The sequence below is a fragment of the Cryptomeria japonica genome, unplaced genomic scaffold, assembly GCF_030272615.1.
Source record: "Cryptomeria japonica unplaced genomic scaffold, Sugi_1.0 HiC_scaffold_296, whole genome shotgun sequence".
Taxonomy (NCBI): Eukaryota; Viridiplantae; Streptophyta; class Pinopsida; order Cupressales; family Cupressaceae; genus Cryptomeria; species Cryptomeria japonica.
In genome coordinates, this window is record NW_026729118.1 from 10,001 (window position 1) to 32,500 (window position 22,500).

Here is a 22,500-nt window from a genome sequence, read left to right on the forward strand (position 1 = left end):
TCGGGACCAACGCATCACCGGAAGACAACCGCCAAACATCGAAAGAGTCGCGATGCTCCGCAACCTACGTGCAAAGCGGTCGCACACCGGGTAAGGGAGTGAGAGCCCCAAACATAGCTGGGCGAGGCGCTCACTCCGCTCTTTAATATCTCGTTAATACCGCCAAGGAAATGGCACAAGCACACACACACAAGCATCCTCGGAAGAGGACAGTTCGAGTGACAGGTCAAATCCAAGAGTTCCGAAGACTACCTCCAGGAACAATCGGGAACAAGACCGATTACAAGTCGTCGAGTCTGTTACTGGGCGAACACGAGATGCGCACAGGAAATCGATCAGCCCTCACAATGGCCCAAGGCCAGAGATCGGACTGCTACGATTTACCCCAACAATCATCGTGCCACTCTTCGCAGAGAGGTGATAGACGCCAACGAGCCCGCGCATAGCAATCGAGGTGTAAAAAGGGCGTTGAAGGCAGGAAGCCTGGACGAAAGAGGCTACGAGGTCACCTCGAAGCGGTCTAAGAATCGGGCGCACTTGGGGCGACTACCAGTGCCAACCCCTTATCCCGCGGTGCGTCCGACACACAGAAATTTCCAAGGCGGCCAAGGAGCCTCCCCGCATAGCAATCGGGGTGTGAGGTTACGGATGCAGCATTGATAGCAATCGAGGTGTGAGGCGAAGGATGCAGAAGTGAGAGCCGAGGGATGTAGCAGAGATAGCAATCGGGGTGTGTGATGCAGAAGAGATAGCAATCGAGGTGTGCGGTGGGAAGGGCCCAGCAGCCAGAATGCATGAAGCGACGGATGAAGCAGTGATGACAACCGGGCTGTGAGGAGAGGAGGGATGCAGCCAAGAAAGCAATCAGGGCTCGAGGCAAGGGATGCATCAAGGATAGCAATCATGTTGTGAGGCGAGATTCCAAAGGCTAAACGTGAGAGGCTGCAGGGTCGACTCAGAGAGGTCTATGCATGTGAGAGGCTGAAAGCAAGGTCGACTCGGAGCGGTCTATGCATCGGGCGCGCTTGGGGCGACTACCAGTGCCAACCCCTTATCCCGCGACGCGTCCGACAAAGAGAACGTTCCAAGGCGGCAGAGGAGGTTACCAGCCGAAGGATGCAGTAGCAATAACAGGTATAGTTCCGCGGCGGCCGAGAAGACTCACCGCATAGGAATCGGGATGCGAGGCGAGGGATGCGGCGGGAAGGCCCCGACGGCTAAACGGAAGAGGCTGCAGGGCCGCCTCGGAATGGTCCAAGCATCGGATGCGATTGGGACGACTACCAGTGCCAACCCCTTATCCCGCGATGCGTCCGATACACAGATAGTTCCAAGGCGGCCGAGGAGCCTCACCGCATATCAATCGGGGTGCGAGGCGAGGGATGGGGCGGGAAGGCCCCAACGGCTAGACGGAAGAGGCTTCAGGGCCACCTCGGAATGGTCCAAGCATCGGACGCGCTTGGGGCGACTGCCAGTGCCAACCCCTTATCCCGCGATGCGTCCGATACACAGATGGTTCCAAGGCGGCCGAGGAGCCTCACCGCATAGCAATCGGGGGTGCGAGGCGAGGGATGGGGCGGGAAGGCCCCAACGGCTAGACGGAAGAGGCTTCAGGGCCGCCTAGGAATGGTCCAAGCATCGGACACGCTTGGGGCGACTACCAGTGACAGCCCCCTATCCCGCGATGCGTCCGATACGAAGATGGTTCCAAGGCGGCCGAGGAGCCTCACCGCATAGCAATCGGGGTGCGAGGTGGGGGATGCGGCGAGATGGCCCCAACGGCTAGACGGAAGAGGCCACAGGGCCGCGTCGGAATAGTCCAAGCATCGGACGCGCTTGGGGCGACTACCAGTGACAACCCCTTATCCCGCGATGCGTCCGATACGAAGATAGTTCCAAGGCGGCCGAGGAGCCTCACCGCATAGCAATCGGGGTGCGAGGTGGGGGATGCGGCGAGATGGCCCCAACGGCTAGACGGAAGAGGCTGCAGGGCCGCCTCGGAATAGTCCAAGCATCGGACGCGCTTGGGGCCACTACCAGTGACAACCCCTTATCCCGCGATGCGTCCGATACGAAGATAGTTCCAAGGCGGCCGAAGAGCCTCACCGCATAGCAATCGGGGTGCGAGGTGGGGGATGCGGCGAGATGGCCCCAACGGCTAGACGGAAGAGGCCACAGGGCCGCCTCGGAATAGTCCAAGCATCGGACGCGCTTGGGGCGACTACCAGTGACAACCCCTTATCCCGCGATGCGTCCGATACGAAGATAGTTCCCAGGCGGCCGAGGAGCCTCACCGCATAGCAATCGGGGTGCGAGGCGAGGGATGCGGCGAGATGGCCCCAAAGGCTAGACGGAAGAGGCTGCAGGGCTGCCTCGGAATAGTCCAAGCATCGGACGCGCTTGGGGCGACTACCACTGCCAACCCCTTATCCCGCGATGCGTCCGATACACAGATAGTTCCGAGGCGGCCGAGGAGGTGGGGGATGCAGCGAGATGGCCCCAACGGCTAGACGGAAGAGGCTGCAGGGCCGCCTCGGAATAGTCCAAGCATCGGACGCGCTTGGGGCGACTACCAGTGACAACCCCTTATCCCGCGATGCGTCCGATACACAGATAGTTCCGAGGCGGCCAAGGAGCCTCACCGCATAGCAATCGTGGTGCGAGGTGGGGGATGCGGCGAGATGGCCCCAACGGCTAGACGGAAGAGGCTGCAGGGCCGCCTCGGAATGGTCCAAGCATCGGATGCGCTTGGGGCGACTACCACTGCCAACCCCTTATCCCGCGATGCGTCCGATACACAGATAGTTCCAAGGCGGCCGAGGAGCCTCACAGCATAGCAATCAGGGTGCGAGGCGAGGGATGCGGCGAGAAAGCCCCAACGGCTAGAGGGAAGAGGCTTCAGGTCCGCCTCGGAATGGTCCAAGCATCGGACGCGCTTGGGGCGACTACCAGTGACAACCCCTTATCCCGCGACGCGTCCGATACACAGATAGTTCCAAGGCGGCCGAGGAGCCTCACCGCATAGCAATCGGGGTGCGAGGCGAGGGATGCGGCGAGAAGGACCCAACGGCTACACGGAAGAGGCTTCGGGGCCGCCTCGGAATGGTCCAAGCATCGGACGCGCTTGGGGCGACTACCAGTGACAACCCCTTATCCCGCGACGCGTCCGATACACAGATAGTTCCAAGGCGGCCGAGGAGCCTCACCGCATAGCAATCGGGGTGCGAGGCGAGGGATGCGGCGAGAAGGACCCAACGGCTAGACGGAAGAGGCTTCGGGGCCGCCTCGGAATGGTCCAAGCATCGGACGCGCTTGGGGCGACTACCAGTGACAACCCCTTATCCCGCGACGCGTCCGATACACAGATAGTTCCAAGGCGGCCGAGGAGCCTCACCGCATAGCAATCGGGGTGCGAGGCGAGGGATGCGGCGAGAAGGACCCAACGGCTAGACGGAAGAGGCTTCGGGTCCGCCTCGGAATGGTCCAAGCATCGGACGCGCTTGGGGCGACTACCAGTGACAACCCCTTATCCCGCGACGCGTCCGATACACAGATAGTTCCAAGGCGGCCGAGGAGCCTCACCGCATAGCAATCGGGGTGCGAGGCGAGGGATGCGGCGAGAAGGACCCAACGGCTAGACGGAAGAGGCTTCGGGTCCGCCTCGGAATGGTCCAAGCATCGGACGCGCTTGGGGCGACTACCAGTGACAACCCCTTATCCCGCGACGCGTCCGATACACAGATAGTTCCAAGGCGGCCGAGGAGCCTCACCGCATAGCAATCGGGGTGCGAGGCGAGGGATGCGGCGAGAAGGACCCAACGGCTAGACGGAAGAGGCTTCGGGTCCGCCTCGGAATGGTCCAAGCATCGGACGCGCTTGGGGCGACTACCAGTGACAACCCCTTATCCCGCGACGCGTCCGATACACAGATAGTTCCGAGGCGGCCGAGGAGCCTCACCGCATAGCAATCGGGGTGCGAGGCGAAGGATGCGGCGAGAAGGACCCAACGGCTAGACGGAAGAGGCTTCGGGTCCGCCTCGGAATGGTCCAAGCATCGGACGCGCTTGGGGCGACTACCAGTGACAACCCCTTATCCCGCGACGCGTCCGATACACAGATAGTTCCAAGGCGGCCGAGGAGCCTCACCGCATAGCAATCGGGGTGCGAGGCGAGGGATGCGGCGAGAAGGACCCAACGGCTAGACGGAAGAGGCTTCAGGGCCGCCTCGGAATGGTCCAAGCATCGAACGCGCTTGGGGCGACTACCAGTGACAACCCCTTATCCCGCGACGCGTCCGATACACAGATAGTTCCGAGGCGGCCGAGGAGCCTCACCGCATAGCAATCGGGGTGCGAGGCGAGGGATGCGGCGAGAAGGACCCAACGGCTAGACGGAAGAGGCTTCAGGGCCGCCTCGGAATGGTCCAAGCATCGGACGCGCTTGGGGCGACTACCAGTGACAACCCCTTATCCCGCGACGCGTCCGATACACAGATAGTTCCGAGGCGGCCGAGGAGCCTCACCGCATAGCAATCGGGGTGCGAGGCGAGGGATGCGGCGAGAAGGACCCAACGGCTAGACGGAAGAGGCTTCAGGGCCGCCTCGGAATGGTCCAAGCATCGGACGCGCTTGGGGCGACTACCAATGACAACCCCTTATCCCGCGACGCGTCCGATACACAGATAGTTCCGAGGCGGCCGAGGAGCCTCACCGCATAGCAATCGGGGTGCGAGGCGAGGGATGCGGCGAGAAGGACCCAACGGCTAGACGGAAGAGGCTTCAGGGCCGCCTCGGAATGGTCCAAGCATCGGACGCGCTTGGGGCGACTACCAGTGACAACCCCTTATCCCGCGACGCGTCCGATACACAGATAGTTCCGAGGCGGCCGAGGAGCCTCACCGCATAGCAATCGGGGTGCGAGGCGAGGGATGCGGCGAGAAGGACCCAACGGCTAGACGGAAGAGGCTTCAGGGCCGCCTCGGAATGGTCCAAGCATCGGACGCGCTTGGGGCGACTACCGTTGCCAACCCCTTATCCCGCGATGCGTCTGATACACAGATAGTTCCGAGGCGGCCGAGGAGCCTCACCGCATAGCAATCGGGTTGCGAGGCAGATTATTGGGAAGGGAACCCCCTGGGATGCGGCTCAAGCAGTGCCCAAAGGGACTGGAATGCGGAATCACATCGAGAGACCCAAATGCTATACGAGGGCTCAAATCGAATTATCGATTTGGCCACGACATGGACGCATCGGAACGACTACCTTTGCCGAACCACTCGCAATTGCATCCATACCGAAACCAATAGACATTTCCGTTAGAGCCCTCGCATAGCATTCGGGAATCTCGCATGCCCCTCTAAATCGACCAATGCTGGCGCTCAATGAAAATCCGAGCGCTACCACCGTTCGAGCGCCAGCATTGGTCGAGTTAGAGGGGCACGGGGGAGAATGCTCCAGTCAACACCTCCCCTATATAAGTTATTTGTCCGATTCTCGCACAACCGTAGTCTGCCTCGTCGAATCAAACAACGGTCCCAGATTCCGACTTCCGTTCCGTAGAGACCCAAAAGCTAGATGGAGGCTCGCAAGAAAGAGAGTCGGCGCATAGCAATCGGGTTTCTCGAACGTTTAGGGACCGAGCTCACTTGCGGATAGGGCAAAATCCGCCAAGCAACCCAAAAGCTAGACGGGGGCTCGAATCGAATCGCCTAGGCGGCCACAACAACGACGTGTTGGATCGACTACCAGTGCCAAACCATTCAGCAAGACTAGTCTGTGTCGAGGCCGGATAGAGATTCTCAGAGAGCGCCCGCATAGCATTTAGGAGACCTGCCGCGTCCCTCACACTCGACAAATGGTGGTGCACGTTTATAAATCCGAGCGATCCCAACCCTTTCAAGCACCAACATCGGTCGAGATAGAGGGGCACGGAGGGGGCTGCGTGAGACAACACAGTCCCCTATATAAGTTATTTGTCCGATTCTCACACATCCGAAGAATGGTCATCAAATCGGACAACAGCCCAAACTTCCGACTTCCGTCCCAGAAAGCCCAAGAGCTATCTAAAACGTTCATGGCCGGAACTCGATCGCGGCTATACCAGTCCGCCAAGCAACCCAAAAGCTAGACTGGAGCTCTAGTCGAATCACCTCTGTGGCCATTGCAAGGACGTGTTGGAGCGACTACCATTGCCGAACCATTCCGCAGGTCGAGTCCATACCAAGGCCGCATAGAGATTCACGATGAGCTCCTGCATAGCAATCAGGAGACTTGCCGTGTCCATCACAATCGATAAATCCTGGTGCAAGATTTTTGCATCCGAGCGCTCCAACCAGTCGAGCACCAGCATCAATCGACATAAACGGGCACGGGGGGAGGATGCTCGAGAACACTACCTCCCCTATATAAGTTATTTGTCCGATTCTCAAGCAGCCGAAGTCTGGTCATCGAATCGGGTCAAAGACCACAACTTCCGACTTTACCCACAATGCAAGTCATCGAATCGAACATCGGCCCCCGAGTCGGACTCCATGCGTATGTCAGGTCATCGGACCCAAATTCCGCCTTCCTGCGCATGGCGGGCCATCAATATCAACTCGGTCATCGGACCCAAACTCCGCCTTTTTGCGTATGGCACGCCTTCAAATCGGTCATCGGACCCAAATTCCGCCTTCCTGTGCATGGCGGGCCATCAACATCAACTCGGTCATCGGACCCAAATTCCGCCTTTCTGCGCATGGCACGCCATCAACTCGGTCATCGGACCCAAATTCCGCCTTCCTGCGCATGGCAGGTCATCGGACACAAATTCAGACCTCGCCAATATGCCTACGTATCGAATCGGTCATCGGACCCAACTTCCGACTTCATCCATACTGTAGGGTCTTTGAGGTTGGCGCGGTGCGCTCAACCCAGGGAGTCGACCCATCGAAGCATACACCTCCCCTATATAAGCTATTTGTCCGATTCCCACACCTGTGTAGTTTGCACCTCTGACCAGGACATCGACCCCAACTTCCGAACTCGACTGCAACGACGGCACCAGCGCCTTGGTGCGCACCTTGCGACGCACAGTCCCAACATTCGCCTTCCTGCACATGGCAGGTCATCGGACCCAAATTCCGACCTCGCGAGTATGCCTACATATCGAATCGGTCATCGGACCCAACTTCCGACTTCATCCATACCGTAGGGTCTTTGAGGTTGGCGCGGTGCGCTCAACCCGGGGAGTCGACCCAACGAAGCATACACCTCCCCTATATAAGCTATTTGTCCGATTCCCACACCTGTGTAGTTTGCACCTCCGATCAAGACATCGACCCCAACTTCCGAACTCGCCTCCAACGACCGAACCAGCGCCTTGGTGCGCACCTTGCAACGCACAGTGCCAACATTCGCCTTCCTGCACGTGGCAGGTCATCGGACCCAAATTCCGACCTCGCGAGTATGCCTACATATCGAATCGGTCATCGGACCCAACTTCCGACTTCATCCATACCGTAGGGTCTTTGAGGTTGGCGCGGTGCGCTCAACCCGGGGAGTCGACCCAACGAAGCATACACCTCCCCTATATAAGCTATTTGTCCGATTCCCACACCTGTGTAGCTTGCACCTCCGATCAGGACATCGACCCCAACTTCCGAACTCGACTAAAAAGACCGCACCAGCGCCTTGGTGTGCACCTTGCAACGCACAGTGTCAACATTCGCCTTCCTGCACATGGCAGGTCATCGGACCCAAATTCCGACCTCATGAGCATACCTACTAATCGAATCGGTCATCGGACCCAACTTCCGACTTCATCCATACCGTAGGGTCTTTGAGGTTGGCGCGGTGCGCTCAACCTGGGGAGTCGACCCATCGAAGCATACACCTCCCCTATATAAGCTATTTGTCCGATTCCGACACCTGTGTAGTTTGCACCTCCGCTCAGGACATCGACCCCAACTTCCGAACTCGCCTGCAACGACCGAACCAGCGCCTTGGTGCGCACCAAAAGTGCGCACTTTTGGAGGGCACTTTTCTGCGCTCCAAAGGTGCGCACTTTTGGAGGGCACTTTTTGGAGGGCACTTTTCTGCGCTCCAAAGGTGCGCACTTTTGGAGGGCACTTTTTGGAGGGCACTTTTCTGCGCTCCAAAGGTGCGCACTTTTGGAGGGCACTTTTTGGAGGGCACTTTTCTGCGCTCCAAAGGTGCGCACTTTTGGAGGGCACTTTTTGGAGGGCACTTTTCTGCGCTCCAAAGGTGCGCACTTTTGGAGGGCACTTTTTGGAGGGCACTTTTCTGCGCTCCAAAGGTGCGCACTTTTGGAGGGCACTTTTTGGAGGGCACTTTTCTGCGCTCCAAAGGTGCGCACTTTTGGAGGGCACTTTTTGGAGGGCACTTTTCTGCGCTCCAAAGGTGCGCACTTTTGGAGGGCACTTTTTGGAGGGCACTTTTCTGCGCTCCAAAGGTGCGCACTTTTGGAGGGCACTTTTTGGAGGGCACTTTTCTGCGCTCCAAAGGTGCGCACTTTTGGAGGGCACTTTTTGGAGGGCACTTTTCTGCGCTCCAAAGGTGCGCACTTTTGGAGGGCACTTTTGTGCACTCCAAAGGTGCGCACTTTTGGAGGGCACTTTTCCTGTGCTCCAAAGGTGCACACCTAGGTGAGCACCTTCGACCACACCTTGTAGCACACCAAACTCTGACTTTCGACTTCATCCGCAATGCAGGGTCTTTGAGGTTGGCGCAATGCGCACAACCAGGGGAGTCGACCCATCAAACCCAACACCTCCCCTATATAAGCTATTTGTCTGATTCTCATACATGCGTAGCCTGCAGGAGCAATTAGGACATCGACCCCAACTTTCGGCTTCTAAACGAAAACAAGGTCTTTGAGGTTGGTGTAATGCGAACAACTAGGGGAGTCAACCCATCAAACCCAACACCTCCCCTATATAAGCTATTTGTCTGATTCTCATACATGTGTAGTCTACAGGAGCAATTAGGACATCGACCCCAACTTTTGACTTCTTAACGAAAACAAGGTCTTTGAGGTTGACGTAATGCGCACAACCAGGGGAGTCGACCCATCAAACCCAACACCTCCCCTATATAAGCTATTTGTCCGATTCTCATACATGTGTAGCCTGCAGGAGCCATTAGGACATTGACCCCAACTTTTGACTTCTTAACGAAAACAAGGTCTTTGAGGTTGGCGTAATGCGCACAACCAAGGGAGTTGACCCATCAAACCCAACACCTCCCCTATATAAGCTATTTGTCTGATTCTCATACATGTGTAGCCTGCAACAACGATTAGGACATCCACCCCAACTTCTGAATTCGTCTGCGTTGACCGCACCAAAGGTGCACGCCTTGGTGCTCACCAAAATCCGACTTCCGACTTCTTCTGCTATGCGGGGTCTTTGAGGTTGGCGCAGTGCGCACAACCAGGGGAGTCAACCCACCGAATGCAACACCTCCCCTATATAAGCTATTTGTCTGATTCTCATACATGCGTAGACTGCAGCAATGATTAGGACATCCACCCCAACTTTTGACTTCTTAAACAAGACAGGGTCTTTGAAGTTGGTGCAGTGCACACAACCAGGGGAGTCGACCCATCAAACGCAACACCTCCCCTATATAAAGCTATTTGTCCGATTCTCATACGTGTAGTCTGCAGCAGCGATTAGGACATCGACCCCAACTTCCGAATTCGTTTGCATTGACCGCACCAAAGGTGCACGCCTTGGTGTGCACCCTGGAGTGCACTTTGGTGCTCACCTCGGTGCACACTTTGGTGTGCACCTCGGTGTGCACCAAAGGTGCGCACCTTGGAGCGCACCAAAGGTGTACACTTTGGAGCGCACCACATAGGGTCTTTGAGAGGTTGGCGCAGTGCGCACACCAAGGTGGGTGTTGAGGTGCGTGCCGAGGTGGGTGGGTGCTAGGGTGCGCTCCATGGTGGGTGCCAGGGTGGGTGCGTGCTAGGGTGGATTCCAAAGAGGGTCATAGGGTGGGTGCCAAGGTGGGTTGGTGATATAGTGGGTTCAAAGGTGGGTACTAGGGTGGGTTCCAAGGTGGGTCACAAGTTGGGTGCCAGGATGCGTGGGTGTTAGGTTGGGTGCCAAGGTGGGCTCCTGCGTGGGTGGGTGCTAGGGTGGGTTTCAAGGTGGACGCGAGGGCGGGTGCCAAGGTGGGTAACAAGTTGGGTGTTAGGATGGGTGAGTGCTAGAGTGGGTGCCAAGGTGGGTGGGTGCTAAGGTGGATGCCAAGGTGGTTCACAGGGTGGGTGGGTTCTAGGGTGAGTTCCAAGGTGGGTCACAGGTTCAGTGCTAGGGTGGGTGTCAAGGCGGGTGTCGAGGTGCCTGGGTGCTAGGGTGTGGATGCCAATGTGGGTCATAGGGTGGGTACTAGGGTGGGCTGCAATGTGGGTGCCAAGGTGGGTAACATGCTCGGTGGGTTCTAAATTGGGTGCCAGGGTGGGTGTGCACCCACCTTGCCCGAGGTGGGTGCCAAGGTGCCAGTGTGGGTGGGTGCTAAGGTGGATGCCAAGGTGGGTGAGAAGGTGGGTGATAGGTTGAGTGGTAGGATGGGTGGGTGCCAAGATGGGTCACAGGGTGGGTGCAAGGGTGGGTAGGTGCTAGGGTTGGTGTCAGGGTGGGTGGGTGCTAGGTTGGGTTCCAAGGTGGGTGCGAGGGTGAGTGTCAAGGTGGGTCACAGGTTAGGTGCTAGGATGGGTGAGTGCTAGGGTGCAAAGGTGCCAGGGTGGGTGCTAGGATGGGTCGATGCTAGGGTGAGTGGCAAGGTGGGTCCACAAGTGTCAAGGTGGGTGCCGAGGTGGGTGCCAAGTCGGCGACTGCTATGGTGGATGCCAAGGTGGGTCACGGGGTGGGTGCCAAGTTGCTAGGTTGGGTTCCAAGGTGGGTGCCAACGTGGGTGCTAGGGTGCGTGGGTTAAAGGGTGTGTCACAACGTGGGTGCCAGGATGGGTGCGCACCCACACTGGCCAAGACGGGTGCGGGTGCAAGGTTGGGTTCCAAGCCCGGTCACAGGCTGGGTGCTAGGATGGGTGGGTGCCAAGGTGGGCACCAGGGTGGGTGCACCCACCCTGGCCAAGGTGGGTCACGGGGTGGGTCCTAGGGTGGGTAACGGGGTGGGTACTAAGGTGCGTGCCAAGGTGGGTCATAGGGTGGGTGCCAAGGTGGGCACCAGGGTGGGTGTGCACCAACCCTAGCCAGGGTAGGTCACGGGGTGGTTGTCGGGGTGGGCGTCAAGGAGCCAAGGTGGGTGGCAAGTAGCCAAGTTGCGTGCCAAGGTGGGTGTCGGGGTGGGTGCCAAGGATCCAAGGTGGGTGCCAAGGAACCAAGGTGGGTGTCTGGGTGGGTGCCGAGGTGGGAGCCAGGGTGGGTCCCAAGGTGAGTGCAAAGGTGGGTGCCAGGGTCAAGGTGAGTGCCAATGTGGGTTCCAAGGTGCCAGGGTCAGGGTGAGTGCCAATGTGGGTTCAAAGGTGCTAAGTTGGGTGCGAGGTTGGGTGCGAGGGTGGGTGGGTGCCAAGGTGTGCTAGGTGGAAGCCCGGGTGGGTCGGCATCCCATGGGTGTCGAGTTGGGTGCCTGATGGGTGCTTCTTGTCAAGTTTTAGTCGTCGGGACTCATTTCGAGCCTTAGAGGTCGTTTCTTGTCCGGTTGCCCTGTCTTCGACCTGGGAACCCAATTTTGGTCCTCGGGTCCCATTTTTTTTTGTCTCGCATCCCACTTTTGGCCTGTGGCCTTTTCGGGGTCGATTCTCGTTTTGGGCATCAGAGCATGTTTCTTCTCCTAAAACCCAATATTTGTTTATTAAGTCTCGGAACACATTTTTGTTCTCGTGGACCCATCATGGGTCTTGGAACGCATTTGTGGTCCTTGGGTCCCATTTTGCATCCCGAAACTTGTGTTTTGGTGCTTGATCCCTATTTTGGGTGCCCACCTTGCACCAAGTGCGCACCCGGGGCAAACCGAGCGCCTTGGTGCACCGGGGCAAGATCGAGCGTGCACCCGAGGCGCCCCGAACATGCACCAAGGTGCACTCGGCCCACATGTGAGCGCAGGTCGTTGCGCCCGAGGTGGTGTGTGGGCACCGCGTTGCAGACGGGACACTGCACGCACACGACGCCCCCTCCAGGTGCACGCACGTAGGCCGGGCCGGGTGCACACCCGACGCCCTAGCAAGGTGCGCGCACCCGGGCAGGGCTCACACTTGGCGAACGGGGCGCACTTCGCGAGGGAGGGTGTGCACCTCGACGGGGGTGGGTGGCCGGGGTGGATTCGCACGTGGGTCGCGGTTTGCTAAGTACACACTGCGACAAGCTCATAACGGGTGCGATCATACCAGCATTAGTGCACCGGATCCCATCAGAACTCCGCAGTTAAGCGCGCTTGGGCCGGAGTAGTACTGGGATGGGTGACCTCCCGGGAAGTCCCGGTGTTGCACCCTTTTTTAGTTTTTCGCCGGGCGTCGCAATGCTATTTGAATAAACCTTTTGCCCGTTTGCGTTCTCGTCGGGGCCGGGCCGGGCCGGGGTGCGCTGCCCGCACTACCGCGCGCGCGGGGGCGACACCGAGCGCGCACCCGAGGCACCCCGAGCACACAGGCCACGGTGCAACCCGGGCGTTGTGCGCGCACCCCGGTGCGCCCGAGGTGCTGCGCGCGCACCCAGGTGAAATCGGTGTGCACCTCGGCCAGTGCGCGCTCGGTCGAGTCGCGCACGTTGGCCAAGGTGCACGGTGATGTTTCTTACTCTAAGGTTCCGCACCAGACGCCCGGGACAGGTGAGCGAAGCTGGGCGGGGCCGGGTGCGCGGCCGGGGTAGGTGCACGCAGCTGGAGAGAGCTTTGGAGCACACTTCGGAGCGCACCAATGATGCGCTCCATTCAAAAGTTTCCTGAAAAGGCAAAAAAAGTTGAGATTATAGAATTTCCCACTTGAGAGATTGTAAAAAAAAAAAATTTAAAATGAAGGAAACGCGGGTGCCAAGGTGTGCGCAGCCCAGCCAAGGTGTGCGCACCAAGGCGCCCACCCTGGCGAAGGTGCACGCAAGGTGCGCACCCGAGGCAAACCGGACAATTAACCCAACTTTCGACTTCGCGCGCACCTTGGAGCGCACTTCGGAGCGCTCCTTGGTGCGCACCAATCTTGGGCACCTCGGAGTGCACCATGGCGCCCACCAAGGTGCGCACCCGGGGCAAACCGAGCTCCGACTTCGTGCGCACCTTGGAGCGCACGAAAGGTGCGCACCATGGCGCCCACCAAGGTGCGCAGCCCAGCCAAGGCGTGCGCATCAAGGTGCGCACCCTGGCGAAGGTGCGCACCCGGGGCAAACCGAGCTCCGACTTCGTGCGCACCTTGGAGCGCACAAAAGGTGCGCAACCCAGCCAAGGTGTGCGCACCCCGGTCAAACCGAGCTCCGAATCGTGCGCACCAGAGGTGCACGCCATCGTGCGCACCTTGGAGCACACTTCGGAGCCCTCCTTGGTGCGCGCCGATGTTGCGCACCTCGGAGCGCACCCGGGGAAAACAATGCAATTAACCCGACTTTCGACTTCGTGGGCACCTCGGAGCGCTCTCGGGTTCGCACCTCGGAGCACACCGAGGTGCGCACCTTTGATGCGCTGCCTTCACCAATTTCCAGAAAAGGCAAGAAAACATTGAGAAGGTGTGCGCACCGAGGTGCCCACCTTGGCGAAGGTGCACGCGAGGTGCGCACCCGGGGCAAACCGGGCTCCGACTTCGTGCACGCCGCACCTTGGAGCACACTTCGGAGCGCTCCTTGGTGCGCACCAGGGCGCGCAACCCAGCCGAGGTGCCCACCCCGGCGAAGGTGCACGCGAGGTGCGCACCCGGGGCAAACCGGGCTCCGACTTCGTGCACGCCATGGTGCCCACCGCGGCGAAGGTGCACGCGAGGTGCGCACCCGGGGAAAACCGGGCTCCGACTTCGTGCACGCCGCACCTTGGAGCACACTTCGGAGCGCTCCTTGGTGCGCACCATGGTGCCCACCAGGGCGCGCAACCCCGCCGAAGGTGCACGCGAGGTGCGCACCCGGGGCAAACCGGGCTCCGACTTCGTGCACGCCGCACCTTGGAGCACACTTCGGAGCGCTCCTTGGTGCGCACCATGGTGCCCACCAGGGCGCGCAACCCCGCCGAAGGTGCACGCGAGGTGCGCACCCGGGGCAAACCGGGCTCCGACTTCGTGCACGCCATGGTGCGCACCGCGGCGAAGGTGCGCACCCGGGGCAAACCGGGCTCCGACTTCGTGCACGCCGCACCTTGGAGCACACTTCGGAGCGCTCCTTGGTGCGCACCAGGGCGCGCAACCCAGCCGAGGTGCCCACCCCGGCGAAGGTGCACGCGAGGTGCGTACCCGGGGCAAACCGGGCTCCGACTTCGTGCACGCCGCACCTTGGAGCACACTTCGGAGCGCTCCTTGGTGCGCACCATGGTGCCCACCAGGCCGCGCAACCCAGCCAAGGTGTGCGCACCAAGGTGCACGCGAGGTGCGCACCCGGGGCAAACCGGGGTCCGACTTCGTGCACGCCGCACCTTGGAGCACACATCGGGGCGCTCCCGGGTTCGCACCGGCGTTGCGCACCGTGGTGGGCACCTCGGAGCACACCAAGGTGGGCAGCGAGGTGCGCACCTTTGATGCGATGCCTTCACTAATTTCCATAAAAGGCAAAAAAAAAACGAGATTTTAAAATTTCCGTTTTGAAAGATAGTGAGAAAAAGGGAATGCTGGTGCCATCTTGAGCCCGCCCTGGTGCGCAGCCCAGCCAAGGTGTGCGCACCAAGGTGCCCACCCTGGCGAAGGTGCGCGCCCGGGCAATTAATCCAACTTCCAACTTCGCGCGCGCCAGGGTGGGAGCGCACCCAACAACCGGGCCTGGGAAGAGCCAATGCGAGAAACCCCACCAAACGCTCTGACAAAAAAAGAGGGGGCGCTCCAGTAACCCCGCTTCGGAGCGCACCCTGGGCAAACCCAGCCAAGGTGCCCACCCCGGCCAAGGTGCAGGCGAGGTGCGCACCCGGGGCAAACCGGGCTCCGACAACGTGCACGCCGCACCTTGGAGCACACTTCGTAGCGCTCCCGGGTGCGCACCTCAGAGCACACCAAGGTGGGCAGCGAGGTGCGCACCTTTGATGCGCTGCCTTCACTAATTTCCAGAAAAGGCAAAAAAAAAAGGAGATTTTAAAATTTCCGTTTTGAAAGATAGTGAAAAAAACGGAACGCGCGTGCCATCTTGAGCCCGCCCTGGTGCGCAGCCCAGGTAAGGTGCCCACCCTGGCAAAGGTGCGCACCCGGGCAATTAACCCTACTTCCGACTTCGTGCGCGCCAGGGTGGCAACCGGGCCTCGGAAGAGCCAATGCGAGAAACCCCACCAAACGCTCCGACAAAAAAAGAGGCGGCGCTCCAATAACCCCGCTTCGGAGCGCAGCCGGGGCAAACCCAGCCAAGGTGCCCACCCCGACGAAGGTGCACGCGAGGTGCGCACCCGGGGCAAACCGGGCTCCGACAACGTGCACGCAGCACCTTGGAGCACACTTCGAAGCACTCCCGGGTGCCCACCGGCGTTGCGCACCGTGGTGGGCAGCGAGGTGCGCACCTTTGATGCGCTGCCTTCACTAATTTCCAGAAAAAGGCAAAAAAAAATGAGATTTTAAAATTTCCGTTTTGAAAGATAGTGAAAAAAAAGGAACGCGGGTGCCATCTTGAGCCCGCCCTGGTGCGCAGCCCAGGCAAGGCATGCGCACCAAGGTGCCCACCCGAGGTGCACACCCGGGGCAAACCGGGCTCCGACTTCGTGCAGGCCGCACCTTGGAGCACACTTCGGAGCGCTCCTTGGTGCGCACCATGGTGCCCACCAGGGCGCGCAACCCAGCCAAGGTCTGCACACCAAGGTGCCCACCCCGGCGAAGGTGCACGCGAGGTGCGCACCCGGGGCAAACCGGGCTCCGACTTCGTGCACGCCATGGTGCCCACCGCGGCGAAGGTGCACGCGAGGTGCGCACCCGGGGCAAACCGGGCTCCGACTTCGTGCACGCCGCACCTTGGAGCACACTTCGGAGCGCTCCTTGGTGCGCACCATGGTGCCCACCAGGGCGCGCAACCCAGCCAAGGTGTGCGCACCAAGGTGCACGCGAGGTGCGCACCCGGGGCAAACCGGGGTCCGACTTCGTGCACGCCGCACCTTGGAGCACACATCGGAGCGCTCCCAGGTTCGCACCAGCGTTGCGCACCTTTGATGCGCTGCCTTCACTAATTTCAAGAAAAGGCAAAAAAAAACGAGATTTTAAAATTTCCGTTCTGAAAGATAGTGAAAAAAACGGAACGCGGGTGCCATCTTGAGCCCTTCCTGGTGCGCAGCCCAGGCAAGTTGTGCGCACCAAGGTGCCCACCCTGGCGGAGGTGCGCGCCCGGGGCAATCCGGGCTCCGACTTCGTGCACTGCATGGTGCCCACCAAGGCGCGCAACCCAGCCAAGGTGCCCACCGCAGCGAAGGTGCACGCGAGGTGCGCACCCGAGGTGCACACCCGGGGCAAACCGGGCTCCGACTTCGTGCACGCCGCACCTTGGAGCACACTTCAGAGCGCTCCTTGGTGCGCACCAGGGCGCGCAACCCAGCCGAGGTGCCCACCCCGGCGAAGGTGCACGCGAGGTGCGCACCCGGGGCAAACCGGGCTCCGACTTCGTGCACGCCATGGTGCCCACCGCGGCGAAGGTGCGCACCCGGGGCAAACCGGGCTCCGACTTCGTGCACGCCGCACCTTGGAGCACACTTCGGAGCGCTCCTTGGTGCGCACCATGGTGCCCACCAGGCCGCGCAACCCAGCCAAGGTGTGCGCACCAAGGTGCACGCGAGGTGCGCACCCGGGGCAAACCGGGGTCCGACTTCGTGCACGCCGCACCTTGGAGCACACATCGGGGCGCTCCCGGGTTCGCACCGGCGTTGCGCACCGTGGTGGGCACCTCGGAGCACACCAAGGTGGGCAGCGAGGTGCGCACCTTTGATGCGATGCCTTCACTAATTTCCATAAAAGGCAAAAAAAAAACGAGATTTTAAAATTTCCGTTTTGAAAGATAGTGAGAAAAAGGGAATGCTGGTGCCATCTTGAGCCCGCCCTGGTGCGCAGCCCAGCCAAGGTTTGCGCACCAAGGTGCCCACCCTGGCGAAGGTGCGCGCCCGGGCAATTAACCCAACTTCCAACTTCGCGCGCGCCAGGGTGGGAGCGCACCCAACAACCGGGCCTGGGAAGAGCCAATGCGAGAAACCCCACCAAACTCTCTGACAAAAAAAGAGGGGGCGCTCCAGTAACCCCGCTTCGGAGCGCACCCTGGGCAAACCCAGCCAAGGTGCCCACCCCGGCCAAGGTGCAGGCGAGGTGCGCACCCGGGGCAAACCGGGCTCCGACAACGTGCACGCCGCACCTTGGAGCACACTTCGTAGCGCTCCCGGGTGCGCACCTCAGAGCACACCAAGGTGGGCAGCGAGGTGCGCACCTTTGATGCGCTGCCTTCACTAATTTCCAGAAAAGGCAAAAAAAAAAGGAGATTTTAAAATTTCCGTTTTGAAAGATAGTGAAAAAAACGGAACGCGCGTGCCATCTTGAGCCCGCCCTGGTGCGCAGCCCAGGTAAGGTGCCACCCTGGCAAAGGTGCGCACCCGGGCAATTAACCCTACTTCCGACTTCGTGCGCGCCAGGGTGGCAACCGGGCCTCGGAAGAGCCAATGCGAGAAACCCCACCAAACGCTCCGACAAAAAAAGAGGCGGCGCTCCAATAACCCCGCTTCGGAGCGCAGCCGGGGCAAACCAAGCCAAGGTGCCCACCCCGACGAAGGTGCACGCGAGGTGCGCACCCGGGGCAAACCGGGCTCCGACAACGTGCACGCAGCACCTTGGAGCACACTTCGAAGCACTCCCGGGTGCCCACCGGCGTTGCGCACCGTGGTGGGCAGCGAGGTGCGCACCTTTGATGCGCTGCCTTCACTAATTTCCAGAAAAAGGCAAAAAAAAATGAGATTTTAAAATTTCCGTTTTGAAAGATAGTGAAAAAAAAGGAACGCGGGTGCCATCTTGAGCCCGCCCTGGTGCGCAGCCCAGGCAAGGCATGCGCACCAAGGTGCCCACCCGAGGTGCACACCCGGGGCAAACCGGGCTCCGACTTCGTGCAGGCCGCACCTTGGAGCACACTTCGGAGCGCTCCTTGGTGCGCACCATGGTGCCCACCGGGGCGCACCCGAGGCAAACCGGGCTCCGACTTCGTGCACGCCGCACCTTGGAGCACACATCGGAGCGCTCCCAGGTTCGCACCAGCGTTGCGCACCTTTGATGCGCTGCCTTCACTAATTTCCAGAAAAGGCAAAAAAAAACGATATTTTAAAATTTCCGTTCTGAAAGATAGTGAAAAAAACGGAACGCGGGTGCCATCTTGAGCCCTTCCTGATGCGCAGCCCAGGCAAGTTGTGCGCACCAAGGTGCCCACCCTGGCGGAGGTGCGCGCCCGGGGCAAACCGGGCTCCGACTTCGTGCACTGCATGGTGCCCACCAAGGCGCGCAACCCAGCCAAGGTGCCCACCGCAGCGAAGGTGCACGCGAGGTGCGCACCCGAGGTGCACACCCGGGGCAAACCGGGCTCCGACTTCGTGCACGCCGCACCTTGGAGCACACTTCAGAGCGCTCCTTGGTACGCACCAGGGCGCGCAACCCAGCCAAGGTGCTCACCCCGGCGAAGGTGCACGCGAGGTGCGCACCCGGGGCAAACCGGGCTCGGACTTCGTGCACGCCGCACCTTGGAGCACACATCGGAGCGCTCCCGGGTTCGCACCAGCATTGCGCACCTTTGATGCGCTGCCTTCACTAATTTCCAGAAAAGGCAAAAAAAAGAAAAAAATGAGATTTTAAAATTTCCGTTTTGAAAGATAGTGAAAAAAACGGAACGCGGGTGCCATCTTGAGCCCGCCCTGGTGTGCAGCCCAGGCAAGTTGTGCGCACCAAGGCACCCACCCTGGCCAAGGTGGGTCACGGGGTGGGTCCTAGGGTGGGTAACGGGGTGGGTACTAAGGTGCGTGCCAAGGTGGGTCATAGGGTGGGTGCCAAGGTGGGCACCAGGGTGGGTGTGCACCAACCCTAGCCAGGGTAGGTCACGGGGTGGTTGTCGGGGTGGGCGTCAAGGAGCCAAGGTGGGTGGCAAGTAGCCAAGTTGCGTGCCAAGGTGGGTGTCGGGGTGGGTGCCAAGGATCCAAGGTGGGTGCCAAGGAACCAAGGTGGGTGTCTGGGTGGGTGCCGAGGTGGGAGCCAGGGTGGGTCCCAAGGTGAGTGCAAAGGTGGGTGCCAGGGTCAAGGTGAGTGCCAATGTGGGTTCCAAGGTGCCAGGGTCAGGGTGAGTGCCAATGTGGGTTCAAAGGTGCTAAGTTGGGTGCGAGGTTGGGTGCGAGGGTGGGTGGGTGCCAAGGTGTGCTAGGTGGAAGCCCGGGTGGGTCGGCATCCCATGGGTGTCGAGTTGGGTGCCTGATGGGTGCTTCTTGTCAAGTTTTAGTCGTCGGGACTCATTTCGAGCCTTAGAGGTCGTTTCTTGTCCGGTTGCCCTGTCTTCGACCTGGGAACCCAATTTTGGTCCTCGGGTCCCATTTTTTTTTGTCTCGCATCCCACTTTTGGCCTGTGGCCTTTTCGGGGTCGATTCTCGTTTTGGGCATCAGAGCATGTTTCTTCTCCTAAAACCCAATATTTGTTTATTAAGTCTCGGAACACATTTTTGTTCTCGTGGACCCATCATGGGTCTTGGAACGCATTTGTGGTCCTTGGGTCCCATTTTGCATCCCGAAACTTGTGTTTTGGTGCTTGATCCCTATTTTGGGTGCCCACCTTGCACCAAGTGCGCACCCGGGGCAAACCGAGCGCCTTGGTGCACCGGGGCAAGATCGAGCGTGCACCCGAGGCGCCCCGAACATGCACCAAGGTGCACTCGGCCCACATGTGAGCGCAGGTCGTTGCGCCCGAGGTGGTGTGTGGGCACCGCGTTGCAGACGGGACACTGCACGCACACGACGCCCCCTACAGGTGCACGCACGTAGGCCGGGCCGGGTGCACACCCGACGCCCTAGCAAGGTGCGCGCACCCGGGCAGGGCTCACACTTGGCGAACGGGGCGCACTTCGCGAGGGAGGGTGTGCACCTCGACGGGGGTGGGTGGCCGGGGTGGATTCGCACGTGGGTCGCGGTTTGCTAAGTACACACTGCGACAAGCTCATAACGGGTGCGATCATACCAGCGTTAGTGCACCGGATCCCATCAGAACTCCGCAGTTAAGCGCGCTTGGGCCGGAGTAGTACTGGGATGGGTGACCTCCCGGGAAGTCCCGGTGTTGCACCCTTTTTTAGTTTTTCGCCGGGCATCGCAATGCTATTTGAATAAACCTTTTGCCCGTTTGCGTTCTCGTCGGGGCCGGGCCGGGCCGGGGTGCGCTGCCCGCACTACCGCGCGCGCGGGGGCGACACCGAGCGCGCACCCGAGGCGCCCCGAGCACACAGGCCACGGTGCAACCCGGGCGTTGTGCGCGCACCCCGGTGCGCCCGAGGTGCTGCGCGCGCACCCAGGTGAAATCGGTGTGCACCTCGGCCAGTGCGCGCTCGGTCGAGTCGCGCACGTTGGCCAAGGTGCACGGTGATGTTTCTTACTCTAAGGTTCCGCACCAGACGCCCGGGACAGGTGAGCGAAGCTGGGCGGGGCCGGGTGCGCGGCCGGGGCAGGTGCACGCAGCTGGAGAGAGCTTTGGAGCACACTTCGGAGCGCACCAATGATGCGCTCCATTCAAAAGTTTCCTGAAAAGGCAAAAAAAGTTGAGATTATAGAATTTCCCACTTGAGAGATTGTAAAAAAAAAAAATTTAAAATGAAGGAAACGCGGGTGCCAAGGTGTGCGCAGCCCAGCCAAGGTGTGCGCACCAAGGCGCCCACCCTGGCGAAGGTGCACGCAAGGTGCGCACCCGAGGCAAACCGGACAATTAACCCAACTTTCGACTTCGCGCGCACCTTGGAGCGCACTTCGGAGCGCTCCTTGGTGCGCACCAATCTTGGGCACCTCGGAGTGCACCATGGCGCCCACCAAGGTGCGCACCCGGGGCAAACCGAGCTCCGACTTCGTGCGCACCTTGGAGCGCACGAAAGGTGCGCACCATGGCGCCCACCAAGGTGCGCAGCCCAGCCAAGGCGTGCGCATCAAGGTGCGCACCCTGGCGAAGGTGCGCACCCGGGGCAAACCGAGCTCCGACTTCGTGCGCACCTTGGAGCGCACAAAAGGTGCGCAACCCAGCCAAGGTGTGCGCACCCCGGTCAAACCGAGCTCCGAATCGTGCGCACCAGAGGTGCACGCCATCGTGCGCACCTTGGAGCACACTTCGGAGCCCTCCTTGGTGCGCGCCGATGTTGCGCACCTCGGAGCGCACCCGGGGAAAACAATGCAATTAACCCGACTTTCGACTTCGTGGGCACCTCGGAGCGCTCTCGGGTTCGCACCTCGGAGCACACCGAGGTGCGCACCTTTGATGCGCTGCCTTCACCAATTTCCAGAAAAGGCAAGAAAACATTGAGAAGGTGTGCGCACCGAGGTGCCCACCCTGGCGAAGGTGCACGCGAGGTGCGCACCCGGGGCAAACCGGGCTCCGACTTCGTGCACGCCGCACCTTGGAGCACACTTCGGAGCGCTCCTTGGTGCGCACCAGGGCGCGCAACCCAGCCGAGGTGCCCACCCCGGCGAAGGTGCACGCGAGGTGCGCACCCGGGGCAAACCGGGCTCCGACTTCGTGCACGCCATGGTGCCCACCGCGGCGAAGGTGCACGCGAGGTGCGCACCCGGGGCAAACCGGGCTCCGACTTCGTGCACGCCGCACCTTGGAGCACACTTCGGAGCGCTCCTTGGTGCGCACCATGGTGCCCACCAGGGCGCGCAACCCCGCCGAAGGTGCACGCGAGGTGCGCACCCGGGGCAAACCGGGCTCCGACTTCGTGCACGCCGCACCTTGGAGCACACTTCGGAGCGCTCCTTGGTGCGCACCATGGTGCCCACCAGGGCGCGCAACCCCGCCGAAGGTGCACGCGAGGTGCGCACCCGGGGCAAACCGGGCTCCGACTTCGTGCACGCCGCACCTTGGAGCACACTTCGGAGCGCTCCTTGGTGCGCACCAGGGCGCGCAACCCAGCCGAGGTGCCCACCCCGGCGAAGGTGCGTACCCGGGGCAAACCGGGCTCCGACTTCGTGCACGCCGCACCTTGGAGCACACTTCGGAGCGCTCCTTGGTGCGCACCATGGTGCCCACCAGGCCGCGCAACCCAGCCAAGGTGTGCGCACCAAGGTGCACGCGAGGTGCGCACCCGGGGCAAACCGGGGTCCGACTTCGTGCACGCCGCACCTTGGAGCACACATCGGGGCGCTCCCGGGTTCGCACCGGCGTTGCGCACCGTGGTGGGCACCTCGGAGCACA

At 60.7% G+C, this 22,500-nt stretch overlaps 2 non-coding genes across 2 annotated transcripts; both read left to right on the forward strand.

The window, feature by feature from the left end:
- Positions 1-12,339: 12,339 nt before the first annotated feature.
- Positions 12,340-12,458, forward strand: LOC131870167 (5S ribosomal RNA). The gene has a single exon (XR_009368506.1). It is a non-coding gene; the product is annotated as a 5S ribosomal RNA (ribosomal RNA).
- Positions 12,459-20,275: 7,817 nt separating this feature from the next.
- LOC131870138 (5S ribosomal RNA) lies at positions 20,276-20,394 on the forward strand. Its single transcript, XR_009368478.1, has one exon. It is a non-coding gene; the product is annotated as a 5S ribosomal RNA (ribosomal RNA).
- Positions 20,395-22,500: the final 2,106 nt, after the last annotated feature.